Genomic DNA, 12,219 nt, shown 5'->3' on the forward strand with positions numbered 1-12,219 from the left:
ATGCATTGTTGAGGACTAAAAGAAGTGGAAATGCATACTTAATACAATTGGCACGCCTGGAATAGGTGGGCTAGGTAAGGTGGAATGTACTACTTAGGCTTAGTTAGTATTCTGGAATCAAAATGAAAGACTGGATTAGTGTTGATAAATAGTAGTCGATCCGCAAATCCCCCAATACTACTTGTTGACCAGATGAGATCGGTCAATTTATTTATTGCAATTGTTGTTTACATAAATGTTTTTGTGACCGTCACACCAATCATCAATGTTTGTCTCTTTCTTATATCTTTCATGATCAGCACCCAGGGGCAAGAAGACAGGGTCTGAGTCAGCTGGAGCACAAGAACACCACCAGGGACAAGAGGACCATGACGAGGGCTCTTCTGCTGGCCCTAGTAATTCTTCTTGTTTTTAATATTAATAATTCTTATTCCCTAACTTTTACTGCACCAAAACTATTGTTTCAGTTTCTTTTAATGTTATTTTTTACCAACAATTGTCCTTCGATCTGGACTATCTGTTACGAAATTCTTGATATCCCTGCCTATAACTGCCTCTGCTATGATGACTGTCTGTACTACTACTAATAGTCTGACTGTAGTAGCTAAGCTTGCCCAGTTGGCCACTCTTTTTTTAGCAGGTTTTAAATAAAACTCAGATTCACCAGTAGCTCTAGCCATTGAGTCCAGTCCTTTGGGTTTTCCTCTTGTACTACTTCTAGTCTTATTGATCTTGAGTCTTTGTTAATCTTAAGGCTTTTCGACAATTCCCACCAACAAATGCCCAACCAGATTAATTACTATTTTGATAGGATAGAACATACTACTAGTGTTGTAGGGATTTTGCACATACAGAACTTTGAACAAGAAAATAGGATGTTGTGATGGGAGGTTGGACCTTCTTCACACCTCAATCAGAAGTTCAGAACCCACCACAATCCCCTGCCCGTCTAGTTATAGTAGTGTCTTGTCATAACTATTAGCTCTCAGTACCCTCCCCCCAAGATACCCAACAAGAAGACAACCCAGAACATAACACACCCAACCTCTCAGTCGTGGAAGCAATGCACATGCACACCCTTCCTTGCGCTCGCTCACTCGTGTAAGTCCACACCAAATATCACCGAGTATTATACATTGTTACACTTACTTAAGGTTACAACAACTACAAGTCCATAGAAAAAAATGGGAAATCATGATAACTGAACAGTGGTGGAAGCACCACCATCCCCTTGGTAGGAATATAGTTTATATAAAATTATAAATGAAGATCTCTGAGCGAATTCTGGGGACCCCTCACCTTAGAAGAACCGACTACTGGTATTTGTTACATCCAAAGCTCTGCAAAGCTCTGGTTTGTAGAAGGGAATCTTCCGTGTGTAATGAGAAAAATGGTGCGCGTTAGTATATTGCAAGTATTTCTCAGCCGTGCCAAAAAGTGTAGTACAAAAGGGGATGGTGATGGACGGAGCATCTGAACCAATCAAACACTCACACCCAGTCAACAGATCTGGGTTTGATCCATCACCGTTCTTTAGCCCACTCTGCCACCCCGATTCAGACATGGCCAAATGCAAATCAGTCTGACCCTGTGCCTCATGGGAACAGTCCAGCCCGACTGCCAAGCCATGCCTTCCCTGGACCGGAAACAAGCTTCCAAGGACCGGTTTCTGGCATTTCAGCAGTCTTCAGCCCGGCTTCCTTGAATCCAGTGGCAAAGTGAGCAAGGAACTCACGTCTGAGCATACCCTGCCAACTTATGGCGAACAAAGTGGTACAAAAGGGGGTGGTCATGGACGGAGCATCTGAACCAATCAAACACTCACACCCAGTCGACAGATCTGGATTTGATCCATCACCGTTCTTTAGCCCACTCTGCCACCCCAGTTCAGACATGGCCATATGCAAATCAGTCTGACCCTGTGCCTCATGGGAACAGTCCAGCCCGAACTGCCAAGCCATGCCTTCCCTGGACCGGAAACAAGCTTCCGAGGCCCGGTTTCTGGCATTTCAGCCGTCTTCAGCCCGGCTTGCTTGAATCCAGTGGCAAAGTGAGTAAGGGACTCACGTCTGAGCATACCCTGCCAACTTATGGTGAACAAAGTGGAACAAAAGGGGGTGGTGATGGATGGAGCATCTGAACCAATCAAACACTCACACCCAGTCGACAGAGCTGTGTTTGACCCATCACCGTTCTTTAGCCCACTCTGCCAATCCCAATTCAAACATGGCCAACTGGAAATCAGTCTGACCTTGTGCCTCATGGGAACAGTCCAGCCCGAACTGCCAAGCCATGCCTTCCCTGGACCGGAAACTAGCTTCCGAGGACCGGTTTCTGGCATTTCAGTCGTCGTCAGCCCGGCTTGCTTGAATCCAGTGGCAAAGTGAGCAAGGGGCTCACGTCTGAGCATACCCTGCCAACTTATGGCGAACAAAGTGGTACAAAAGGGGGTGGTGATGGACTGAGCATCTGAACCAATCAAACACTCACACCCAGTCAACAGATCTGGGTTTGATCCATCACCGTTCTTTAGCCCACTCTGCCACCCCAGTTCAGATATGGCCATATGCAAATCAGTCTGACCCTGTGCCTCATGGGAACAGTCCAGCCCGAACTGCCAAGCCATGCCTTCCCTGGACCGGAAACAAATTTCCGAGGACCGGTTTCTGGCATTTCAGCCGTCTTCAGCCCGGCTTGTGTGAATCCAGTGGCAAAGTGAGCAAGGGACTCACGTCTGAGCATACCCTGCCAACTTATGGTGAACAAAGTGGTACAAAAGGGGGTGGTGATGGATGGAGCATCTGAACCAATCGAACACTCACACCCAGTCAACAGATCTGGGTTTGATCCATCACCGTTCTTTAGCCCACTCTGCCACCCAAGTGTAGACAGTAATGACTGCACACCGCTGAGGTACCTTACCCACCTGTGCAGGTCCCACGGGAGCAGACTGCGGGGCACTTTAGGAAACCCCCTAGGGTCGCATTACTAGAGTCGGACCATTATTGTTTCAGTGATCCATGCCTAATACCACAACAAGTGATTTTCCTACATGCACTGTGCAACAAACGTATTTTCTTGATTTAGCCAAGATAAAGGATTTGAACATTGTTCAACCTGGCTTTTCCAGCGGCTTATCCCCAGACTTTTTGCTTTTTGGCCTCCTGTTTTTTACCCTGTTTGTGTTTGTTTTTTGACTCAGAGCACTTTACCACTGCAGATCAATGCTAAAGTGCACATGCGCTCTGTGTAAATAGTGAATGTGGATTGGTGTTTCCTTGATTGGCTTATTTCATTTACTACTAAGTTCCTAGTACAATGCATTGTGTGTTCCCAGGGCCTATAAATCAAATGCTGCTAGTGGGCCTGCAGCACTGATCGTGACATCTACATGAGCAGCCTCTAAATGTAACTCTGACCTGCCACTGTAGTGTCTGTGCACAGTTTGGTACTGCCATATCGACCTGGCTAGTGCAGCCACTTGCCAGGCCTTAACCCTCACTTTTCTTACATGTAAGACACCCCTAAGGTAGGCCCAAGGTAGACCCATGGGCAAGTTGCAGTGTATGTGAAAGGTAGGATATGTACAGAGGTGTGTGACATGTCCTGATAGTGTAATACAGTGTATTTTTTTATTCACTATTGAAAGGCTATCTGTCTTATAGGATAGAATTGGAGTTTGTTTATAATATCTTATAAATATAACTTATCATTGGGACAAGAGAGAAAGATGGAGTTTAGTATCCCTGAGCTCAGAATATAAAAAAGCATCTTTTAGTAAAGCTGATTTTTATATACGGAAAGAGTAGGAGTGGAAGGAACTCGGGGTGGTAGAGGATGGGGGTATCTGAGTAGGAGAGTGGGGGCGGGGGGCATGCGTGGGGAAGGGTAAAGTAAAGTAAGGCGCTCCATCGCATGATGGTGTCATGGTGATGTCCAAATCTGGCTCTCTGTTGCGGGGCATTCCTTACTGCCACTCTCTGTGCGTAAGAAAGGAGCACATACTTGTAGGAATAAGTCAGATTGGTCCTGGAGGTTGAAGATAACTCGCTCGTGTAAGGCCGTGTGAATCATGGCCACTAACCAAGCCTCCTGTGACGTGGGGTCGGTGTTCTCCACTGGTGCAGGGTACATACCTTAGCTGTGGCAAGTGCTGTGCGGTAGAGTCAGCTTTGTGGCTTCGACAACCCAGGGGAGTGCTGCAGGTCATGCGAAAGGATAGCAGTAAGGGTAAGTGGCAGATGCAAGGGCATAGTGGTGCTCAGGGTCTTGCCCAAGTAGACCCAAAAGGGCTGCACCGAGGGACATCCGCATATGATATGGATCATGTCGCAAGCCGTGTTTGCACATCTCCAGCTGTTTGCATGCGGGAGAAGGCCTTCTCTGTGAAGTTTCATCGTTGACCATTGCCACTCCTGTAGGGTTTAAAAGAGGCAGAATTTCAGTCTTGCCTCCCGGGCCCCCCTATCCAGGTCATCCAAATGCTCCTCCCACTGATCCTTCCCAAAGGATACTAAAAGTCAGGCTTGCCATCTGATGTACACGGCTTGTGATGGGGGTTGCGAGAAAAGATGGTAAGTAAGTACTCCGTATAGGTCGGATGGAACTCCTTTGTGTGTGTCCCACATGTGGAGGTACAATACCACTGGTGAGGTTGGAAGTGACCAAGGGCACGCCCCAGACATTTCTGCATGCAATGTCTGAGCTGCATGTGTTTCCAGGACTGCCGTGTGGGGTGGCCAAATCCCTCTTGGAGTTGCGTAAATAACTTGAGGTCCCCATCATGGAAGAGCTGGTCCAGGGTTAGCATGCCTGCCGTCTCCAATAGGGGCCATGTCAGCGGCTGCCTATTGATGCGTATGCCTACATTCCCCCATAGGGGGCATTTCTCGTGGAATCATGGGTGTGAGCCCAGCAGCCGATGCGCTCATTGCCAGGCCTCGTGCATGGCCAGTAGCACCAGGTTGGAGGGATCTTGGCTGCTTGCCCCCTGTCCATATAGAGTGGAGAGGCCTATCCCTGTAGATAGCAGGTGCCTCTCTATATGCACCCATTCCGGTACATCAGGGGCACCTGGCAGCATATATGCCATTTGAGAGAGCTGTAGTGCCATGGTAAAGTGTTCTACTGATGGAAGGTTAAGACCCCTGTAGGAATGGCAAGTCTTCAGTTTCAGCGCCCCCAGTCAGGGTCTTGAGCAACCCCACAGGAAGGATATTATCCTGGAGTTGATTAAACGCAGTGTGGCCAGGGGCCTGTAAGGGAAGCATACCCAAGGTATATAAGAAGCGCGGGAGGATGACCATACATACGCCTTTTACCCTGCCCCACACAGAGAGCTCCTGCACCTTCCATTTTTCAAAGCTGTGTTGCATCTGAGTAAGCAGGGGGTTTAGATTGTCCATGACCATCCCCTTCATCTCTTTGTTCACTAAAACGTCCAAGTATTTGCGGCACCAGGGATGCCAGTGGCAGGGGAATCCATGTATGGCTGCCCTTGTGGTTCCGTCTGAGATAGGCAGTCCCTCACTATTGTCCCAGTTTGTTTTGTAGCCAGAGAAGGATGAAAAGTAATTTATTCTTTGAAGCAGGGACGTTAAAGAGCGGGGTAGGTCCATGAGAGTGAGCAGGATATTGTACGCGTACAAATAGAGTTTCGATTCTCCAAGCGGGAGCGTTACGCCTGTGACTTTTGGTGACTGGCGTATGGTAGCTATCAGGCGTTCCATGGCCAGGAAGAAAAGGAGTGGAGAGAGGGGGCATCCCTGGTACGTCCGCCGATGGATCGGAAACGGGTCAGAAACAAAGACCCCGCAGTTTACCTGGGCAGGGGTTTTGTCGTATAGCAGTCGTACTTTGGCGATGAATTGATCTCCCAGTCTGAATCGCACCATGACTTAAAAAAAATAACTCCTCTCGATACGGTTGAACGCTTCTCCGTGTCCAGTGACAATGCCAGTGGTCGTGTGAAGGCTTTTGGCGGACCATAAATTATGGGCCAGGTTTCCCAGATGGTTTCTGGAGGAGCGGCCGGCTTCGAATCATACCTATGTGTAGTGGACCAGGGAGGAAAGGGCTTTGCGGAGTCGGGTGGCCAGAATGCCTGCCAAAATCTTGATATCGCAATTCAACAATGATAGAGGGCAATAGTTGCTGCATCGTGTGGGATCCTTCCCAGGATTAGGTAGGATGGCAATCCCTGCTTTATTAGAGAGGGGACCTAATGAGGACTTCTGTTCCACCTCTTGGAATGCCGCATGTAGAATGTCGACCGCACCCTCCCCATCTTTAGAACTCTGCCGGAAAGCCGTCCTTACCAGGAGCCTTGTAATAGGTAAGGTTTGCAATTGCTTGCACAATCTCCTCCTTTCTGAAGTCTCCCACAAGGAATTCTCTGCCCTTGTTCAATATGCGGGGGAGGGAAGCCTCCGTGAGAAAGGTGGTCAGTTTAGCCTCATTGACCTGCGTCCCTTGAGTGTAAAGAGTCTGGTAAAACTGAGCAAATTTATTCACAATATCTTGGGGACTGGTAAATGTTGTCCCTCTTGCTGACTGTATTGGCGATATGGCCATGGCAGCTTCCCTTTGGCATAGCTGTGCCGCCAGTGGTCTTCCTGCCTTTCCCCCCTACTTATAGTGCCTTCCTTTCATCTTTTGTAAGGAATATTCTGCCTTTGAGGTGAAGAGGCTATTTAGAGCCATGCAGGCCTGCTCTAAGGATTTACGGTGCTGCAAGGTCGGTTTACCTCTGTAAAAGAGGGTATATGGCGCAATGTCCTTTTCTAGTTCCTTCTGCCGAGCCGCTGTTTGCCTATTGGCCAGCGCCACGTCCCGCATCAGCCGGCCCCTGAAGGCAGCTGGCGCTGCAGCCCAGAGGACCCTTCCCAAGTCTATAGATCTCGGAATGGTGGCGATATACCCCTGGAGTTGTGCTTGCAGGTATGATTTACCCTGTGGGGTGCGATGGCCTTATACATTCATGCGCAGGGTTTTTGGCATGGTCTGAAAGTGCAGCTTCTAAGATGGGGGCTTCTTGGACTAATTGCACTGTCCTCTGGGAGACCAGGAAGTTGTCCAAACAGAAGAACGTGCCGTGGGTCAGGGAGGTGAATGTATATTCTGCATTGGCCTGGTGGAAGAGGCGCCAGTGGTCCACCAGACCATTGTCTGCCAGTATGTCACCCATTAAGGCTCTATCTGAGGCATTGCCTCTGACGAGGGGCCCATTCTGTTCAGGACTGGGCCCCTTGCCAGATTCCAGTCTCCGCAAATTAGATACTGCGATGTGCCTATTTCCACCAGGATGAGGTTTAGTTGGAGAAGGAACGACTTCTTCACTCTAGTCGGGGCATAGACCGACCCAACGCAACCTGGCAAACGCGTATCACCCGTCTGGGTCAATCCACGTCTTGGACACCGTGGCCAGGTGAGATTTGTGTATGAGGATCGCTACCCGTATTTCCAAGTGGGTGCCTTATCCAGGGTATCTCCTCTCCCTATGCAACTGTGGATCACCTAACCCACCCAGTCCCTGCATATTTTCTCAGACTCTGGTGCGTCTAAGTGTATCTCTTGTAGTAATGCTATGACCACCCTCTTTGATTGAAGCTAAGAGAGCACTTTTTTCCTTTTTATGTAATGTGTAAATCCATGTACATTCCATGCTACCGCGTGTAGGGGGTGGGCAGCATCCATGTTGTGGGGGAAGGAGGAGCTGGTGGTGTTGGGTGGCCCTGAAGAGTGTGTTAAGTACCCTCGGAGGTGTGAGGGTGTGTTGGAGGGCAGAAGGGACAGGTCTCACTGTTTGCGGGTGCATCGTTGATGCGCAAGGGGGAGTGCGAGGTACAGTTAGAGGGGTTTGGCTGCAGAAATAAATAAGAAGGGGAGGAGGGAAGGTTAGGGCAGTGGGATAGGAGGGGGGAGGATGAAGGAGGGAGGGAAGGAGGATGAGGGAGGAGATGTGGGAAGAGGTGAGGCAAGGGAGGGTGTAGGGTCCTGGCACGCAGAGACAGTGTTACAGTCTGGTGGCATAGCAGGAGGGCCGTCAGGGGCCAGTATTTAGACCTTGAAATAGAGCCCAGAAGGGGTAGTGTGGCTTGTCAGAGGGTGAGAACAGGGGGATGGGTAGGGGTGAGAAGGGGAGAGGGCCGGGAGGGGAGAATTGGTGGCTACTGTGCAGCAGCACTGGGGGTCCTAATCCTTCGTCTACTGGTCTAAGTTCGCTGGGGTGCCACCGCGTGACATGGCCCCTTTGGAAGGGTGGGGCTGTTGCTAGGGCTGAGTGGAGGGGTTCTATATTATTAGTTTGCGGGCTGGGGCATATGCTGTGTTAGCAGGAGGGGAGGGGGCGGTAATGGACAGGAGGGACATCCTGATGCAGTATGGAAGCGCGCTGGGTGGCCCGGCCGGGGGGAGGCATTGGGAAAGCAGAAGGCCTGTCTAATATGGAGCTGGGCCGGAGGCAGCGACGCTATTTACAGTTCCAATAGCAAAGAACATTTAAACCATTTTCTGAAGGTAACATATACTGCATATACAACTATCAATTAGGTAAGCAATGGATACAGTTAGGGATTTTAACACAGTGAGAGCTATATTCAGCTGTCCAGAGTCTTAACGTCTGCATTTTCTGGAGTTGCATCCGTTTCCAAGTCTGTCCCTGGGATGGGAGACTCCGGCTGGGCCCCTCTTCTAGCTCAGTCTGCATGCAGGTGGGTTTTAAGGGTGAGTGGCACTTGTCTCTATGTTGTTCCTGGATGAAGGTGGCCACAGTTTATAGGGACGACAATTTGTTGTCATGGGTGCGGATGGCTCTCTCCCGGTCTCTGCCGCAATGCCAGGATCCACTGGAGTTTTGCCTACTGCTATCCGGTGTCGAAAGGGAAGGATCAGGTTGCGCCTGCTCTGGGGTATCATGGTGAGTGTCCATTTCGTGTGGCCCTATGTGGTCTAGGAAGAGGTGCAGGTCTTTTGGGTCATAAAAGTCATTGTAGGCCCCGTCTTTGGTGCCAGGGAAGTGGGCAGGCTCAAAGAGACCATGCTTGATGTCCAGCTGATGCAGTTGGGGCCTCATGAAAAAGAATGCCATGCTGCAGTCGTTGGCATCCCTGGAAGAGTCAGCAGCCCGGCATATGTCATGCCCATCAAATAGGAAAGAGCCTCTGGCAAGCGCTGCAGCCAGCAGCTGCCTCGCCTGTTCGTGCCTTAGGAAGCAAGCAATGAGGGGACGTGGTCATGTGGCAGAGTACTTGCGTGGGGGGCCGATGCGATGGGCATTCTTTATCTCCAGTGGCGGGTCAAAGCTGATGTCAAACAGCTTTGGGAGGGGTCTCATAGGAAGGCTCTGGCATTCGGGCTGTCAATGTTATGTTATTGTGGCTTATAGAGCGCACGGCTGCCCCAGCAAAGGGGCTTCCCGGCGCTGTAAGCAGAAAAATGCACAGCTAGTGGCCAGAAGGCAACTTACAGCGAAGGGAAGAGAAATGTTTTGGCAGCTTTACGAAAAAGCAGATAGATCTTTATACTGCAGATGGGAGAAGGGAGCACATTCCACAGTTTCGAGGCCAACACACGGAAGGAGAGTACTCCAGCACTGACCCTCCTCACCCTAGGGACAGCCACAAGATTCTGTCCCATAGACCGTAGTAGGCGGGAGGGGGTATAAAAGGTATGCAAATTGGCCAGGATACCAGGAGAAGAAAAATCATGATTTTAAACATACTGTAGAGGGCCTTGAATTCTATGCGCTTGGCTACCGGCAGCTAATGGAGGTGACGGATGGCATTAGAAGTGGTACGCCTCCTAGGCAAACCAAGGAGAGCTTGGGCCACCGCATTCTGGACCCTTTGTAGTCTGACAATTTCAGTCTGGTTGGCCCCCAAATACAGGATACTGGCATAGTCTAGTTTTGACATAATCAAAGCCTGGACAACAACCTCCCTGATTGGGGAATAAAAAAAAAACAACAGAGGTTTGAGCCCCCGCAATAGCTTTAAACAAGTCCTGGCCACCTTCTTGATTTGGGTGCGGAAGCTAAGGGCATTGCCAATCCAAACCTCCAGGTTTTTTACTACTTGTTTAGGGGCAGGCACCAGCCCCAGTGAGGCAGGCCCCCAGAGCTCACTCCACAGCCCTGAGTCTCTTCCTACCAGCAGTATCTCAGACTTGCTGGTGTTGAGCTGGAGACAGTTGCCAGTCATTCACCCTGCAACAGCCTCAAGATCGCTCCGGAATTTACAGGCGTCCTGAGTAATTTCATCGGTGAGTGTGACTACCAGCTGAGTATCGTCTGCATACTATACTACTGTAAGCCCTCTGTTCTTTGCTACGTCTCCAGTGGTTCAACATGTAGGTTAAAGAGGGTAGGGCTCAGAGATTTTCCCTGCGGTCCCCCCTGCTTGGTGGCATAGACTCTGGAGGAAAAAGGGAGGGGCGGAAATCTGGAATGACCTCTTCGCAAGAAAAGAGGCAAACCACTCCAGGGCGGAACCCACTATGCCAACCTCCTCCAGATGCCGCAACATATTATGGTGGGAGACCGTTTCGAATGCGGCACTGAGGTCAAGCAAAATCAGTGCCGAGGTACGACCCTCATCTAGGGCGCATCTCAGAGGCTGGGTGACAGGAAGAAGAGCAGATTCCGTACTGTGCCCTGGACGGAAACCATTCTGAGAGGGGTCCAGTATGTCATCTTCCTCCAGATATCCCATCAAGATGGTATTTACGTGGGCCTCTGAGATCTTAGAGATCCAGGGCCGGTGGGAGATGGGATAAAAATTCTTGGGTTTGGCGGCGTCCAGATTGGGTTTTTTAACAAGGGGATGACACTCACATGTTTCTAGGTGCTCGGAACAGCAGCCGAGGAGAGGGATAGGTTGATCACATGATTCAGCGGAAGGATGAGCACAGGTAGAGTCTTCATCGAGTAAGCTGGCTTAAGAGGATCAGTTGGAGATCAGGATCTGACTTTGATACATAGCACAGACAGATTCTCTTGGGAGATAGCGGGGAGAGTGGTCAGAGTGCATAAAATAGGAGGACGAGACACGGGGTCATAGCCTGACGCAACCTGAGGGAAGAATTGGTAGATCTTCTCTACCTTCTTGACAAGAAACGAGGCTAGAGTGTCGCATTGCTAGTCTGTTGATATCGGCATAGCAGTCAGGGCTGTAGATGATTTTAGAGATGAGGAAAGAAGGACTTGGAATTGCGCAATGTTAAGTTTATGCCAAGGGCGCCTATGTGTACGCTTTTAGGACGCCCTGCACAAGGGCACAGCCTGAGGGAATGTCATTTTTATCAGATAATGAACTGACCAGCACATAGGGAAAGGAGGGTGAACAGTCAGGAGGGCAAGATTAGTAAAAAATGGGTCCAATGAATTTCCCTGGAAATACGAAGAAGCGAACGACGTCCCTTCTGCAGTAATCCTCCAAATCTATCAGTTTGCTACATAGAACCAGCAGCTCCTGGTCACTGCTGTGGATGGACTCGAGGTGGCTCTCGACTGCCGTCATCCTTTGGTCCAGTTCCATACCTTTGTGTGGAATACCACAATCTCTGCTCTGATCAATTTTGCTTCTGCCGCTAGAGAAGAGATATTGGTGCCCATCCCTTCAAGGGCCGAGATTTCCAGCAAGATATAGGCCATAGCCTCATTTTGTGGTGGAGGGTATTGGGGGGCCACTTTCAGAGGGTGCAGTACCCTTCGCGGACATATTGCGAGGTTGCTTTAACGTGTCTGAGAAGAGAAGTTGCCTGGAGGGCTTGCTCCCATGCTTGCTCATGGACATTCGTCTTCAGTCCCAGGGCGTTGTGCTATGGGAGGGCGAGTAGGCAGTGAGGGTGCCCGGGGGACACGATGCTGCAGCTACATACCTCTGGTTACCCAGGCGTGGGTGGCGGACTACCGCTTGGTCCCGGCATATGTCGAGATGATGGAATGGGTTCAGGGTTTGTGCCTGTTGCCTTCAAAGCACTTCCTTCTTGCCAACGTGTTCTCTGTCATGCCCTTGATGTTACCAGTGGCACTTTACCAATTCTCCTGCAGGAAGTAGTAGTGGGGACCTTCTCTGCTGTGGGCCATGAGCTGGGGTTCAGTTCTCTTTGGGTGCTCCCACTGGCTCTTGCCTGTTGTCTTGTACCCATGGTAGCGCTCAGTGGCATGTTTACTGCGTTGTGGCCTTGTTGGTGCCAGGGGGGAAGCTAGGTGCTGGCTAC

The 12,219-nt window shown here is 50.0% G+C and overlaps 1 long non-coding RNA gene across 1 annotated transcript in view; it reads left to right on the forward strand.

Annotated features, from left to right (window-relative positions):
* Positions 1-317: 317 nt before the first annotated feature.
* The window catches only part of LOC144826315 (uncharacterized), a 184,401-nt gene continuing 172,499 nt past the window's right edge, over positions 318-12,219 (forward strand). Inside the window, exon 1 of the long non-coding RNA XR_013609783.1 lies at positions 318-395. This is a non-coding gene — a long non-coding RNA (uncharacterized LOC144826315). The remainder of the gene's footprint in view (positions 396-12,219) is intronic.

Source organism: Lissotriton helveticus, chromosome 3_2 (genome assembly GCF_964261635.1).
Source record: "Lissotriton helveticus chromosome 3_2, aLisHel1.1, whole genome shotgun sequence".
NCBI lineage: Eukaryota > Metazoa > Chordata > Amphibia > Caudata > Salamandridae > Lissotriton > Lissotriton helveticus.